This window comes from Rhinopithecus roxellana, chromosome 2 (assembly GCF_007565055.1).
Source record: "Rhinopithecus roxellana isolate Shanxi Qingling chromosome 2, ASM756505v1, whole genome shotgun sequence".
Taxonomy (NCBI): domain Eukaryota; kingdom Metazoa; phylum Chordata; class Mammalia; order Primates; family Cercopithecidae; genus Rhinopithecus; species Rhinopithecus roxellana.
Window position 1 is genome coordinate 58127432 of NC_044550.1, and position 17786 is coordinate 58145217.

General features: G+C 37.6%; 1 protein-coding gene across 4 annotated transcripts in view; it reads right to left on the minus strand.

Moving 5' to 3' along the window:
• Positions 1–17786, minus strand: part of FBXW7 (F-box and WD repeat domain containing 7) — a 217173-nt gene that overhangs the window by 93782 nt on the left and 105605 nt on the right. The gene's annotated exons all lie outside the window — the stretch shown is intronic.

Below are 17786 nucleotides of genomic sequence, written 5' to 3' on the forward strand. Positions count from 1 at the left end.
AAGGTCAGGAAGAATACTAATAAAAGAAATAAAATTTTAAACTGAAAATGTTCCTCACTTTGCAGGCAAGGTAATCAGGCTTAAAATGATTTAGTAAATTTCTCAAGATTACTAGCTTTAAGTAAAGCAGGGACAAGAATTTAACACCCAAGTGAGTCTTCTTTCATACACCTTGAAGTAACTACATAAAATCCTGAAAGAATATTATTCTCTAACACTGATACTGCCTTCTTTTCCAAAACTACAATCACTACAATACTCGAAGATTATTACTCTAAAACAAATTATTTGCTAAGCATTCAATATGCTTCTTGTACATGTCAATTTTCTGGAGGATAATGTTTAGAATAATGTATCTTTCAAGCTAACTGATGACAGTTCATCTTTTTGACCAGAACCCACAGTGAAATTATGTTTAACATCACAACTCTGCATGCATGCATTTAAACATATTAAAACAATGGTTTCCGAGAAAGGGAATCATGAAACATTTCTGGTATCTAAAGTCCCTATAAATCACCACCGTTAATGAAATACAGTTGATTCGCATTCACAGTAATTGCGTTCTATAAAATTGCTGCAACCACTGAATTAACAAATACTGAGCCATTGCTCCTAGGGGAAATACAGTTCTCACAAGCCTCTGGTCACAACATTGTTGCCAACTGATCAATGCATAACCTTTTTTATGTGTGTTTCTGTCTAAATATACCTTTAATATAGATTGATTCATTAGCATTGAACTCATGGTCAACAGCATTATAACTAATGCCTGAATTAAGTTTATTTAATACACATTAGTTTATCTTTAAGGCAAATTACAGCCTTCCTGCACTCAGGAACATTAAACAGAACTTCAGGACTATGTTTTGGGGCCATTCTAACCTGCACAATCCCAAATGAGGAAAATGCTATACTTTTCCTCATGGACCATGAAAATGACACTTGTTTACGGTATGACAGCTGCAACAAGAAGGCAGAGCATCACCCTGTTGATCTCAACTAGAAATAGGTTTGTCAGGTGGCTCAAACTTCGTGACACTCTGCATAGTACATGTCCACAAATGACTATGAAAGTATCATTTGTGACTGTGTTGTTACAGTTCTGCTAACCTAACAAAGGATAAATGATCAGAGACATTAAAAGCTCCATTAAAGATATTAGTCAATGAATGTTTCAAATAAATTGAAAGTTCAGATAGCTCTGATAAAATAAAGTTAGACTTTGCATAAAATAATGGCTGGAGAAAAGAACATTACTTTTCCTTTTGTAAGTGTGGGGAACAACATTCTTCTGGCAGTGTCTTTCAAGGCAGTGGAAAGTCCAGAGAGGTCCTGACCTATGGGTACTTTAAAAAGATGCCTACAGTCAACTCCATTCTGGATGAAAAAGAGGTATAATAATTCTGCTGTTCAAACAAATTTAAAATAGGTTATTTAGAGAAAGTAGAGCTACTCCACTTTCCCCAAATCCTAGAAAATACAGGGTAACTTTTATTGACTATCCTTTGTTGATTTAGTGGCATTTCAGGCCTACTTTGGGTGGCGGGGTGTATTTTAGACAACTTTCTCATAAACTTTTAAAATATTTTCTCAATAATCTTGTTTTTCAAAATGACCTTTGATAATTCAAAACCATTTGAAATGCTTACTCTAGGATGCTTGAAGAAATAAAAGTGGGCACAGACACAGTTGTTAAATAAGTGGAGCTCTGAGAGCCTGTCTTATATTGAACGACAGTTGCGAGCTTCAAAGGAAAATTCCAAGGCAAATACTAACTTTGAAATCATAGTAGACACTGAGGAATACAATTTATACCAATAAAACAATCAGTAGTTTAAGCAAATTACTAAAGCCTCTGAATCACTGGGCAATATTAACATTTTCAGAATTTACATGGGCTGGTATAATCCATTAGACTTGAGCTACAAAGTGATTTAAGAAGCTTTAGGACAAAGATAACAAGAAAGTAAACCAACTGTACTAATCATCAGGAAGAGTAACTCAAAGCTTGGAATCACTTTCTGCAAGAAGTTTAGGATTTTCACTGAATTCTAAAAGAGCTAACACCCATCACTTCACATATGAACTTTCTATACTCCAAATTAATAATTAATTACTATGATTAGGAATAAGTACCTGAAATGCATAATAAGTTTTATCTTACTAATCCACTGCTCAACACCCACTAAGAGCTTCCCATTTCACTCAGAGTAAAAGCCAATGTCTTTTATGGTTGCCTGTTGGGTCCTTCTATCATCTACATACATCCCCACCACTGTGAACTCATATTTTACTTCTCTCTTTCTCACTTTCTGTCACCGTTCTTTCTTGAGGGTTAAAGTGTGCTGCAACCTCAGAGCCTTTGTGCTGGCTATTCCTCTTTTTATTTTACTTCCTTCATGGAGGACTCTGTTCAAATGTCCCCTATTCAATACTTTCTCTAACCATCCAACTTAAAAATAATACCCACCAGCATCACCTCTTCTTTTCCTTTGTCCTGGCTTTACTCATTTCCACAGCACTATACAAAAGCAGAAATAGTACCTGCTATATAGTAAATACCTACCTATCCATCTATCTATCCATCAATTTTTTTCTGTACTATCTGCCTTCCCACATTAGAACTTAAGTTCTATAAGGAAAGGGGACTTTTGTTTTTCATCACTATTATCTCCAGCACCCACAAAAATGCCTGACTCATAAGGCACTCAAAACATTTGTTCACTGAGTAAATAATTATTAAACCTTTTTTTTTTTTTTTTTTTTGAGACAGAGTCTCGCTCTGTCGCCCAGGCTGGAGTGCAGTGGCCGGATCTCAGCTCACTGCAAGCTCCGCCTCCCGGGTTCAGGCCATTCTCCTGCCTCAGCCTCCTGAGTAGCTGGGACTACAGGCGCCCGCCACCGCGCCCGGCTAATTTTTTGTATTTTTAGTAGAGACGGGGTTTCACTGTGGTCTCGATCTCCTGACCTTGTGATCCGCCCGCCTCGGCCTCCCAAAGTGCTCGGATTACAGGTGTGAGCCACCGCGCCCGGCCTATTAAACCTTTTTAAAGACAATCATGTACTATGCATGCTCTTCACCAAAAGAGAACTTCAAGCCAGGTCACAAACACAACATCAATTACTTTAAAGACATTTTTTAAAGTTGTACTCCGTATTGAACAAGTCACTTGTAGCACTTTTGAAACTGGTAGGACATAAATCCTAATATCTTAACACTTATTTGTGAATTATCTACTAAGTCATAAAAAACCATTTTTTCCTCTTCATCAAATTTCTTGTTATTTTCAGCATAGGATGTAAAAAAAAAAAAAACTGTGTGACTAAAAAGATTAACACTTTGAAAATAATTATCTTTTGTTAGTATTTCTGGTTCCATATTTTCTATACAGCAGCTGAGAAATCACATTTGTAACTTTAAAGATGAAAATGTTTCAGGGACTGCAAAATTTGATGAAAAGCTCCTTAGTAACGTACGTTAACAAAATCAACACAAAATGGGCAACACTGGCGAGTGTCATCATATATGCAGCAAGTAATTCATAAAGTTTTATGGATGTACGCTAAATAATTTAAATCGACTTGGCTAGTCAATCATATATATCTTTACTGCAAAGGATGAAAAAGACTATTCCTCAGTCCACATGACAATATATACTTTTTGTTACTTGAATTATAATACATATTTTGTTTTGGCTACATTTAATCCCTCATTCCCGTTCATGCTACCACCTGTGTGATATGGGCTTACTCCATAATAACTAAATTTTAAACTGGTTGTTAAATCTCAGTGACTCTTTTGCCATTTTTATATCTTTATACTCTGTTGGTCACTAGCTCTCTTTTCAACTCTCTCCTGTCCCTTAATTTTCCTGGTACATTCCTCAGTGCATCCCTCAGGCAGCACTATTACTATGCTCCATCGCTAGCTCCTCCCTTCTTTGTTGTTTCTTTGAAAGTCAGGGTTTCAACTACCACATAGAAGCTAACGATTCCCCATACTATTATCTCCAGTCAGACTCCTCTACTGAGCCTATTAATTTCAAGAAGCTGTCCCAAAGTCACACCAAACTTCATTATTTTAACATCCAAACTTCTACTTCCCCACAACATGAACACATACGTGAGGCCCAAATTTGTTCTTAGATCCTCCTATTATTTTCTCTATTTCAGTGAATGGAACCATATTTCTAGCCAGTTGCAGATGTAAGAAACCCAGATGGCTCTTCTTCCTTCTTTTCCTCAACAATTTAGTCAAAAAGCTATTAGATGGAGCCAAGCAAGCTAGGTGTATATGTGGGAGGCAGGTAGTCCAAAATTCGGGAGTTGAAGCAGAATGAAAAGAGCCTTCCTGTAGTGAGGGATGGCAGGGAGGAACAGAGGCAGACCAACAGGGGTGCAAGGGGTGGCAAAGCTTGACTCTAAGAAGCATGAGGAATAATCCACATAATAAAGAAGTCCCCATAGGTCAAAGGCAGAACAGAGTGACAACATCCCCATGGGTGGGTAACACAGTAAAGAGTGTTCACATGAGGGAAGGATGTCAAAGGCTGAAGGAAAGAGGAGGGTATAGTGGCCACAGCGGTACCCTACTCAGATGTCCCTTCAACCTAACCTGCTATGAGGAACAGAACTGCTTGACTCTAGCTATCGCACCTTGGAATCCATGGCAACCACCCCTGGCCTTGCTGCCTCTGGGCTTCTCCCAGCAAGCTACTGAGCAGGGTAGAAGTACTAGAATGAGGATTGCTCCAACAGACAATGTGGGAGGGTAGTAGGGTGGGGTGGGAGATTCCCTGCACATCACATCTTGTCTTGACATCCGTGTCTCAGAGGACCCAAACTAACACAAAAAACATCTGTGTAAAAGTACTGATATCAAAAGCTCTTGGGGCAAAATGTTTTAACATCTGAAAGATGTTATAGAATAGTTAACTTCATTAAACAAAGGTCATTTCACTCATTAAAAAACTCTTACACACACACACACACACACACACACACACACAATCCACTTAGCAGTGGAAAACTTCTCAATAGGGTATCTGAACTGAAACGGCCCCTTTAAAGAAAACAGCAGGCTAGATTCTGTTGAATACCTGAAACATTAATAGCTATAGAAACTAGCCTACGTAGTACTTATGTTTCAGTCTCTGTAAGGTGTGAAAAAAAATGGTTGGGTTTTTTTTTTATTTCAAAGGACAACATTCTTAGATTTAAAAGAAAAATGAGCTTTTGAAAAACATGTTACAAAAGAAAATCTTGAAATGTTTCTATTGCTGTTTGGGCTTGAGAGTGAGGAAGGATATCAGCAAGTCTCAAGTCTTATTGGAAATCACCTGGAGGAGCTGCAGAACAAAACTGAACACATTTTCCTTCACTTGAACACAAGTGTAAAACTGGAAAAGGGATCCTGTTTCTGAATGTTCTGACTGTGAAAATTTGACTTGAGAAAAGAGTTTTTCGAAAAAGATCTGCAGTTTTACCATACATTAAAGATGAGTTTTACTAATCTTTCCCAGATAAGATGTAGATTTCTATGAAGAAAAGATTATCATGCTACTCACAGAAAAAGAGTGAACATTATGCTGCAGCAATTTCTCACACATATGAACAATCTTTTTTATTCAACAAACAAGAATAAGCTAAGAAATAGTCTTATTTTAGTTGAAAATGAAATTAACAAGATTTTCTTATCTCATGCTTGACCTGTAATTGATATGTGCAACAAAAAACAAGGACAAAAGACAAATACAATTTTTACATTAAAGAGATAAATTCACATTAAAGAGATAAATATAATTTTATGTAAAATTCAAAAATAATACTTTTATGCATATATCAGCCTATACAAGAAGTAATCTAACGAGTAGGCATACAATTGAGCCTGATTATATCACTGAGTAAAGTTTTTCAAAATCTGGTTTAAAATTGTGTCTAAATTATACTTTTATTCATATTGCTTTGGCTTATGGTTTTAGTAGCTTTACTATAACACTGTCAATTAATTTTCATTTTGTATGCATCATTAATTAAAATCAATTTATAATCTTTATTAAATTAAATCTGCTGAGCCTAAGAAAAATGAAATGCCATTTTGGCTTATGCTAATTACTTAAGCAAAATGTATTACATTTCTTATGAGTCCGTAAAATTTATAAAAAGATATTAATTTCAAGTAAAGTGAAGCTTAATTACCATGGGGTTGAATTTTCCCCCAGGAAAAAGTAACTTAAACATCATTTTTAGTTTAAAGAATGGGGTGAAAATTACTCTTGTGTATATCACATCACATTTGGATCTCACATAACAGAAATGTGTGGTAAGGCCCACTAGGATAAGGTAAACACACACACACACACAAACACACACACACACACACACACACAGCGGCAAAGTCTTAAAAAAAAAAAAAGGAAAAAAAATGGAGTTTCCTCTGCCTTCTGTAATGACTTTTACTGGGGCTGCTATCCTTTGTGAGTTGAAGAAACCATACAAAAAGAGAAGGAGGTTAATGATTTCACCAATACTTATACCTCAGAAAAAATGCAGGTTCAATTCCAGACCACTGCAATAAAGTTAATATTGCAATAAAGCAGGTCACAAAAATTTTTTGGTTTCCTGGTGCATATAAGTCACATTTACACTACTATCTATTAAGTGTATAATAGCATTATGTGTAAAAAAAAGTACATACCTTAATTTAAAAGGACTATATTGCTAAAAAAAAAAAAAAATGCTAATGATCAACTGAGACTTCAGTGGCTGCTGACTAAACAGTATGGCTGTGGCAATTTCTTAAAACAAGACAACAATAAAGTTAGCCACATCAATTGACTCTTCCTTTTATGAAAGACACTATGCTATATGACAGTATTTTACCTAACTATAGAACTTCTTTCAAGATTGGAGGCAATCTTCCCAAACCACCGCTGCTTTATCAATTTATCAACTAATTTTATGTAATATAAGTCCTTTGTTGATATTTCAACAATTTTCAAAGCATCTTCACTAGGAGTAGGTTCCATCTCAAGAAACAGCTTTCTTTGCTCATCAATAAAAAGCAACACCTCAGCCATTCAAATTTTATCTTGAGATTTCAGCAACTGTCATATTGTGTCAGGCTCTACTTCTACTTCTCTTGCGATTTCTACCACATCTGCAGTGACTTCCTCCACTTTAGTCTTGAGCCCTTCAAAGTTGCCCATGCGGTTAGAATCAATTTCTTCCCAACTCCTATTAATAATGATATTTTGACCCCCTCCCATAAATCACGAATGTTCTTAATGGTACATAGAATGGTGAATCCTTTCCAGAAGGTCTTCGATTTACTTTGCCCAGATTCATCACAGGAATCACTGTGGCAGCTATAGCCTTAAGAAATATATTTTTTAAATAATGAAACTTGAAAGTAGAAATAACTCCTTGATCTTCAGGCTACATAATAGATGTTATTATGTTTATCAAGCATGAAAAAAATAGGAATCTCCTTGTACATCTCCATCAGAGTTCTTGGGTTACCAGGCGCACTGTCAATGAGCAGTAATATTTTCAAAGGAATCTTTCACTGAGAGCAATAGGTCTCACAAGTGGGCTTAACATATCTAGCAAACTGTGCTGTCATCCAGGCTCTGCTGTTCCATTTATAGAGCATGAGCAGAGTAGATTTAGCATAATTCTTAAGGACCCTGTGATTTTCAGAATGACCAATGAGCACTGGCTTCCACTTGAGGTCACCGGCAGCATTAGCCCCTCACAAGAGAGTCAGCCTGTCCTTTGATGTTTTGAAGCCAGGTACTGACTTCCCCTGTCTAGTCAAAAAAGTCTTCGATGGCATCTTGCAATAGAGGGCTGTTTCATCTATGTTGAGAATCTGTTATTTAAGGCAGCCACCTTCATCAGTGATCTTAGCTATATATGTGCTGTATTTCCAAATCTGTTGAGTTTCCCAAATTTATAAGCCATTATACAGTTTTAAGGGCAGTATGTCTGAGTATTATACTGGAAAGTTTCTATTGGAATCATTAAGATAGACATCAGGCATTTAAAGACATTTTGTTAAACTCTCTATCTCTTTCTGCTTTGAGACGACACTTACTATGACAATTTAGAATGAAAATGATTGCTGAAGATAATCCAGATGACACTGGACTATTACTGATGAAGCTCTAGGGAAGTTTATATTAGATTAGCAGATCTATAATATTTTTTTAAAAACTATTTCCTTTTCTAGAGTAAAATAAAATACAGACACAGAAAACTATACAAAAACTTTATACCTCAGTACATTCAGAGAATACATTCTTGTGACCACCACACAGCAATTTGCCAGCAAGCCCAGAAGCTCCTCCAAGTGCTCTGATTCAGTCATAGCCCTTTCCTTTCCTCTAAGTAACTCACTTCTTTTAAATTATTCTCAATTACATCCTGTATTTATCCCTTTAACAGCTAAGTAAGCCTCCCTAGATAACTATTATTTAATCTTGACCATTTTTAAGAAGAGTTGTTACTTCTATTCAGTCTCTTTTAATCTACAGGTTTATTTTCCATTCTTTTCTTTTTCTTAAAATTTATGTTTGATCTGGCTTTCAGTAGTGTAGATTTGGCTGATTATTTACACATAATGCAATTCGGCATATTCATCTGGTCTCTTTATTTCTGGCAAATTGGAAGTTGGATCCAGAGGCTTTATTGAACTTGGTTTGTTCCTTTGTCTAATAATGTGTTACTTCATTATTTGTCATCTAGCATCTGGTTTCCCTCTTACGAATTTAGCAGCTGTTGATATTCACTGCCTCCATCCATTAATACACTGGAAGGTTGCAAAATGGTGGTATTCTAATACTCTCATTTCTTTTTAATTTATTAAAAGAAATGATTTCATAAAGAAATGTTTCCCTTATTTGCTATTTAATTCCTCAGTGCTATGGTCTACTTAGAAAAGTTGGTAGTGCTATATTACTCTAGCATGAGCTAGCTGAGCTATTAGATATTTGACAGTAAAAACCCTGTAAATTTTTATTGATAAAATTTTAAAATTATAATTATCTAAATTTTAGATTGGAGAAATAAAAATCTGCCAAACATGTCAAGAGTACACATATTCCCAAATAACATACAACAGTGGCTATCAAACTTGATTTTGGTGCCTATCAGTGGTACCACCATACCTCTAATGTCCATCAGACGTAAAGCACATAAATGATCATTTTACCACTGGTACTTTTAAACAACAGAGAACCGCACAGCAATGAGAATGAGAAAGACAAACTGCAGCTAACAATATAGACAAATTTTACAGACATAATGCTAAGCAAAAACAACACAAAACAGACGAGTATAAATTGTATTATTCCACTTTAAAGAGTTCAAAAACAGGTAAAACTAATCTACGGTGTTAAAAGTCAACTATGGTGGTTATATTTGTGTATGGAGGGGTGGGGTGCTAGACTAGTTTCTAAAAGGAGTCACCAGAGGAGGTTCTGGAATAGCAGTAATGTTCTATTTTTTTATCTGAGTGCTGTTACTTTTCTCAGTGTATGCTGTATTCCAGTAAAAGGTCAAAAAGTGAACAATTATGGTTTCCAGATTTGAGGGGGAAAAACACAACTTTGCTCTGGCAGAATTCCTTGGGAGATGCTTTTTCTTTTTTTCAAATTTTTGCAGAGATGGGGGTCCCACTATGTTGCCCAGGTTTGAACTCCTGAGCTCAAGTGATCCTCCTGGCTCAGCCTCCCAAAATGCTGGGATTACAGGTGAAAGCCACCGTGCCTGACCAGGATGCAGCTTATTTTAAAATGTACAATGGGATTCAGAGGTAGGGCCCAGTTTCTGCATTTTTAATATTTTCTACCCCCACAAGCAGCCACCCACGACTTTGATGTGCATGGTTCAGGGAGCATTCCTTTGAGAACAAGACTTTTTGCATTTTTCTGAAACTTTGACTAAAAAGACAATCAATGTGTATTAAATGTAATAAATAAAATGGTTCGAATATATTATGCACTTGACATTAAACAGAAATATAGTTAGAGACACTAAACCAAACATCCAAAACATAGAATAGTTCTATTACTTAAAACTCTCTCTACCTCTTATATTTATTTAAAACCATCATATTCTTAGATCTTTTCATTTCTGTCACTAAACAAGAAGTACCCTGCACCACAGCGCACTTGTTTTAACACCTGGTGAGTTACTGCGTATGTTAACAATGAGTGGAGAACAAAACCTGTTCAATTTCTTAATAGTCTGCTACAGACACTAGTGTTTTGTAATTAGCAACATGTTAAGGAATTCAAATTTATGTCATAAGTTACAAATCACTACATATCAAAGGTATGTAGGGTCAAAACCTCAAATACTAAATCTAATGCTGCTAAGGATCTAGAGTCAGCTAGTTATTAGGCAAATAAAGTGACACTGTAAACATCAAATGAATGATATGTACTCTAGACAAATTAAGACTTCTTTCTTAAAATTTAAAATAAAGCTAATGTTCACTTGCTTTGCAGATCATTGGCTCTGCAGGTCACTGGTTCAGACATCAATTGACTATGTATATGAATCACTTAGGAGTCCTGTTAAAATGCAGATTCTGAGTTGGTAAATCTGAAATGGGACCTGAGATTCTGCATTTCTAACAAGTTCCCAGATGATGCCATTACTGCCAGTCAATGACCAAATTTTGAAGAGCAGTGCTCCACTCTTGTCTACCTGCTTTGTTTTCACTGCTGCCAAAATATCCTAAGGCATAGATATGACAGTGTCAGCTTCCTCCTTATATATTCCACCCTTCGGTGATTTCACAAGTTCATCCTCCTTACTGTGACACACAAAGACTCTCAAAAGTTGCATGTGGTCTCTCTTGAGCCTCATCTCTGGGTCCATCTGCCTCATTTGCAGCAATTCCATACCCCACAATTCTACTTTAAGCCCAGTAAAACCAAACATCTCACATATTCTAACTCTTAATTATTCCCGTTTGTAATATTTTGTTTTGTTTTCCTACTCCACCCCAGGTTTCCCCCGATAGTACTTCAATACCCACTTTAAATACTATATTTTTAGTAAAAATCTTCCAAGGTCTCCCTGGAAGGAGTTAAGTATAACTCCTAAACTCCTAGTAGAATGGCCAACTACCAAACAAATACTATGAAAAACCTTCTCAAATGAAACAATTAAAATACCAGATAAAACAAAAATTAAAATAGTAGGTCAGACAGATAAAGAAAACCACAGTGTTGACATGAAGAAAAAAAAGAAATCCATATGGCCAAGTACAAAGGACCCTGGGAGCTAAGCATGGCCTAAAACCAACTTTTGCCCTGTGGGTTTCTTTTTTTTTTTTTTTTTGAGACGGAGTCTCGCTCTGTCGCCTGGGCTGGAGTGCAGTGGCCGGATCTCAGCTCACTGCAAGCTCCGCCTCCCGGGTTTACGTCATTCTTCTGCCTCAGCCTCCGAGTAGCTGGACTCCAGGCGCCCGCCACCTCGCCCGGCTAGTTTTTTGTATTTTTTAGTAGAGACGGGGTTTCACCGTGTTAGCCAGGATGGTCTCGATCTCCTGACCTCGTGATCCGCCCATCTCGGCCTCCCAAAGTGCTGGGAATTACAGGCTTAAGCCACCGCGCCCCGCCAAACCTTGGGTTTCTAACTTATGTACTGGCATAGGTGCTGAAGGCAAGAAAATAAGCCAAAAGGCCACATAAGATAGTTCTCTAATAGGAAATCCCCACATAAAGCTAGGAGCTCTACAAGGTGAATACCTATAATTGTTCAGGGTGAATAGAAAATAAACCCACCACACAAAAATGGACAGTTAGGGATTTTTCTGTCCTAGTTTTAGCTCCAGGTAAAGAAGCAGGATCCCCGCCCCGCCTACACCCCAAGAATTTATGATCATAAGCAGGCCCTCACACAGGGCTCTGTGTCACTCTGAAATCCTCAAGCAGTGACCTTAATTAAAAGTGGTAACCAGGTGGTAATGTTCCTGGGCAACTAGCTGAAGCAAACCTTAGTTTTCTCTGAAGCAATATAAACTCAACTCAAGACTCAAAGAATTCCTACAGAAAAAGCTCCAAGGAAGAATGCAGCTTGAGAGATGTATGACGAAATAAGCAAGACAGGTTAAGAGGTGTGAAAAACAGAATCAAAGCTCTAATATATATCTAGTTGGAGTTCCAAAAAGATATAAGCAGAAGAATGAGGAAGAGTAAATATTTCAAGATATAATGGCTATATGCAGTTGGTTTTTTTTTTCTTTTTTTGAGACAGAGTCTCGCTCTGTCACCCAGGCTGGAGTGCACAATCTCGGCTCACTGCAGCCTCCGCCTCCCGAGTTCAAGTGATTCTTCTGCCTCAGCCTCCAGAGTAGCTGGGACTACAGGCGCATGCCACCATGCCCGGTTAGTTTTTGTATTTTTAGTAGAGACGGGAGTGTCACCACATTGGCCAGGCTGGTCTCAAACTCCTGACCTCATGATCCGCCTGCCTCGGCCTCCCAAAGTGCTGGGATTACAGGCGTGAGCCACCGCCCCTGGCCAGCTATGAACTTTCTATAATAGAACTGTTGAAACACATTAATTATCAAATCCAAAAAGCTCAATGAATCTCAACCAGAATAAATATGCATAAATTAACATCCAGACACATTACAGTACAACTACAGAATAGTCAAGATAGAGAAAACATTAAAAAAAAAAAAAACAACTAAACATAGTTTACCTAGAAAGGAACTGCAATTAGGCATTTGACTTAATTTTGAATAGCAATAGTGGAAGCCAGAACAGAAGAAGGATAGCTTCCTTTACTGAAAGAAAATGCCCAACCACATTTTTATAACCAGTGAAGCTATCTTTCAAGGACAAAATAGAACTCTACTGGGGTGAGGGAGTTGCAATAGTTATACATTGTTCCCAATCGATATTTGCTTTTACCATAACATTCTGGACAGCTGCCAGATCCCTTCGGTCAGAGATCCCCAACCTTTTTGGCACCAGGGACCAGTTTCATGGAACACCAACCACAGACCAGGGGAAGGTGGGAGGAGCAATGGTTTCTGGATGAAACGGTTCCACCTGAGATCAGTTTCATCCAGTATTAGTGTAATTCTCGTAAGGAGCAGGCAACTTAGATCCCTCGCATGCGCAGTTCACAGTAGGGTTCTCACTCCTATGAGAATCTAACACTGCCGTTGATCTGACAGGAGACGGAGCTTAGGCGGTAATGCTCACTTGCCAGCTTGCTCACCTCCTGCTATGCAGCCCAGTTATTAACAGGCCACAGACTGGTACAGGTCCACAACCCAGGGGTCAGGGACCCCTGCCTTAAGTAACAGCTACCTCCCAAACCAGAGGTATGAAAGAAAGATCTTAACCATTATGCTAAGTTACTAGTGCCAAAGAATGACGCCACCTTGCATAAATAACAGGAATTTTCTCTTTGTAAAGCAATTCTCTTTATATTATGCAAATCTACTATTAAGTTTTCAACATCTGACATTCAAATAAATTTAAAAGTATCAATGTATACTTTACAAACTGTCATTTCATTTGTCAAAAATTATCTCTGTATAACAGTACAAATTGTTGTACTATTTAAATCTTTTAGATATTACTCCCTATTTTAAAGAATAGCTACTTATTTTGAAAAGTTAGCTTAAAACGTTAACTTTGTTGGCCGGGCATGGTGGCTCACGCCTGTAATCCCAGCACTTTGGGAGGCCGAGGCGGGTGGATCACAAGGTCAGGAGATCCAGACCATCCTAGCTAACATGGTGAAACCTTGTCTCTACTAAAAATACAAAAAATTAGCTGAGCATGCTGGTGGATGCTGTAGTCCCAGCTACTTGGGAGGCTGAGGCAGGAGAATGTAGTGAACCTGGGAGGCGGAGCTTGCAGTGAGCCGAGATCACGCCACTGCACTCCAGCCTGGGCGACAGAGCAAGACTCTGTTTCAAAAAAAAAAAAAAAAAAAAAAAAAAACACTTTAACTTTGTTAATTTAATTTAAAACAGAAGTCTAGGAAGAAAGCAGCAACACAGTATTTGGATCTTCCCAAATCTATAAACAGAGCAAGAAGTTACCAAAACCAAAACTCAATAGCAGAGTGTCCTCAGACCCCTAAAATACAACTGGATAAAGGCAAACCACCCACATCCCCAAGACCTACATGCTATCAGTGTCACAGCATGAACAAGCAAAAGGAAGCAACAGAGATCAGACCTGCAACAGGGGGATCTTCCCAAATAAGCAGCCACTCAGCAGATGAAAACTGGTAGGACGTTTGCCCACTTGGATAACAGAAAAGTGTAGTGGGCCCTCAGCCAGGACTACAGGGACAAGAGAAGTCTAGTCTCTGTGAATTTTCAAAACCAGGCCTCTCATTCCATAACAGGACCTCACAGTAATGAGAAACTGTGGGAGTGAAATAAAAATCGCACAGAATAGAGACAAAGGAAAGAGAAGGGCCACAAGAAACTTGGGAAAACAGAGTCAAGAAATCTCAGAAAACTATTTTAACACTGTACACAATACAACAGGGAGCTCTGTAAAATTAGAAAAAACATTTACATTAATAGATGGACAACTTCACAGGAGCAGTCAACCGGAGCTCTTTGAGAAAGACAAATGGGATGGTGACAGAGTTTAAAGTCATGCCGCATGAGGAATCATTTAATGAAATTGGTGTGGTTATGCTTGTAAAATAAGCTAGATAAAATTAGGATTAAATTTCATTTGTGTAGCAAACAGAGAGGCCATACCAAGTAGAAATTTCAAGAAGATTACAACTTCAGTAAAGGAAGAATTCAGTAAAAATACAATTGATCAAGAAATGCAACGTGTTACTCAGGGAGTGGAAGCAGAGGTTAGATTCTCTGATCAGAACCACTAGCATTTATTTATCAACTGCCAAGCATCGAGTGCTAACACATGCATTTGACCTGTATTAACTTAGTCAATATTTGCAATACCCTTCGAAGTGCATTATCCATATGCCAGCCTCATCACCTCATTAAGATAACCTGGGAGTGTTAAGACCAGGCTTCCAATTAACCTCTGAAATTCATTAGCTTCTGTGACATTAGACTCGGAACTTAAATGTCTAGAATCAGTTTCTAAACCTGTAAAATAAGGGGATTAGATAAGATTGCCTCTAAACCCTTCCAGATGAAGAGTCTATTAGTCTTTGTATGCCTCATAATTCTGAAACCTAGAAGAGCAGTTTCCAGACCTTTTGGTCTTAGAACCTCCTTTATACTCTTAAAAATTATGAAGAACTCCCAAAAGTGTTTTGTTATGTGAGTTCCATCTGTTGAGACTTACTGTATTAGAAATCAAAACTGACAAACTTTTAAAACATAAGTATACTTGCATTAACTATCAGAGGAACATCATAACAAGTTGTAGAGTCAAATACACTTGGAAAAGAATGACAACAAAAAAGCCAGTAACTTCTTAATATGTATTGTGAAAACAGGTCTGACCTTTCAGACCTTCTGCAAAAGGTTCAGCAACCAGTGGTCCCCAGACCAAACTTAAAGGACCACCGACCCTATTCCTGACCTTTGAGAGGTTAAAGAATGATTTTCTTTCCACCTAAAAAGAGTTGAAGTTACACCCTTTCCCGTGGAACCTTGGGTAAGTTTTTGCTTTGGAAGACAGTTATTCTAATCTTGTAGGAAGTACCCAAAATGGGTCAAGATTTGAATTAGGTAACCCTAATGACTGACTGGTCTCATTTCTACTGACACCATACTAAACTCATGACAAAGCAGCCTACAGGTGTGGTTATGCTTAGAAAATAAGATAACATTAGGATTAAATTTCACTTGTGAGGCAAACAGAGAGGCCATACCAAGCAGAAATTTCAAGGAGAAGATTTCAACTTCAGTAAAGGAAGAATTTTATAAATACAAAATTCAACCAGGAGCTTTTTCTTAGTCTAATTTTATACTTACAAAATGTTTTCTTTCTGACAAATATTCTTTATTCTTATCTAAAACCATTAGCTCAGCTGGAGCCAAGAATGGTTTATCTTTGACCACAATATTGTATATTTCCACTGTCCTGGGACTGGAATTCAGAAAGAGCGATTCAAGGGACAACTACTTTCATCAGATGGATTGTGCCTGCGAGGCAGTGTAGCACAGGTTCTGAACCTCTTTTCTTCATCTGTAATACAGCATCTATATCATAGGTTTGCTGTAACAATGAAATCACAATTCATAGGTAAACATTTAACAAGGCTTAGTACAAAATAAGATTCAATAAGACTTAATAACAGTTATTCTGGAGTTGTGTTGAGAACTGGTAAGGAAGCAAGAAGAAATATATTCAAACAAAGCTGAATATATTCTTTGGATCACAGTCCATAGAATTTGATTTCATTGTTTTGTCTAAAGTCTTATCAATTCAGATTATTAAAGTATTTATAATCAAATGTAAGTATAGATTGTACTTAACAGATTCACACATAGTTTTCAGGACACTTTGGCTGGGCTCATGCCTATAATCCCAGCACTTTGGGAGGCCTACGCAGGTGGATCACCTGAGGTCGGGAGTTCGAGATCACCATGACCAACATGGAGAAACTCCGTCTCTACTAAAAATACAAAACTTAGCCGGGCATGGTGGCACATGCCTGTAATCCCAGTTACTCGGGAGGCTGAGACAGGAGAATCACTTGAACCTGGGAGGCAGAGGTTGTGGTGAAACAAGATCAGGCCATTGCACTCCAGCCTGGGCAACAAGAGCGAAACTCCATCTCAAAAACAAAACAAAACAAAACAAAACAAAAAAACGCTTTAGAAAGCAAGAGCAATCAAACTGTGTACATGAGTTTCTGGGCGTGGGGAAGAAGTGAGATGCTGGTACAAATTACCAAGACCCTTTAGTCCTGAAGCAGTCTAGACAAAATACTTAATCAAATCTCATTTGATTTCTTTTACTTTGTTAGGGGGAAGTGGGTGGTGGGGGGCGGTGGGGGAGGAGGAGAGGGGAGAAGGCTCATGACCCTGATGATTGAAGGAAAGGCAATGTATAGGAGGTCTGAGAAAAAGAGAGTTGTAGTTATCCTAACAAGGGTCTTTTTATATAAAAAGAGATAGTCATAATGGCATCATGTCACTGTCACCTGTACCTTGTTTTCTCTTGATACAACAAGATACTAAGTATGCTGGAAGACAGCTCGGCTTAGTGGAAGGAGCATAAATTTTGGCTCAGACATATCTGAGTTTCAAACTTGGTAGTGAATCTTACTAACTACAAATCTTTGGGCAAATAATCTTAATCCAAGCCTGTTTCCTATTTCGTAAACCAGGAATAATGATTTCAGAGTTCAGGATTAAATGAATATGCAGTCACTAATATATTGTTGGTATGTAGTAGGCATTCTGTAAATGTTTGCTGATTAAATGAATGCAGTGGAATCATCTTTACTAACGTGAATATATAACTGGCTTCATACCTACAAGATTTTCGGTTAATATTTTAGTTTTGTATCTTGAGTAGCTAAATTGGTGTTGTAGAAAAAAGAAGACATATATTATGGCTTTGTTGTTGTTACTGAATGAGTACTCTAACTTTGCCTGTGCAAGAGAAATAACTTCAGAATGACAAGGAAATCCAGAAAACCAGAATGAAGGAAACCTACTCAGAAACTTGAAGATCTAGGAAATATTCCTTCAACAAATCTGAAATTGGTGCTTTTGGAGAACAGTGACCATGGTTACTATTTTCCTAGTTCTTTGAACAGCTGAGTTTAGTGGTAAAATCCTGAAGCAG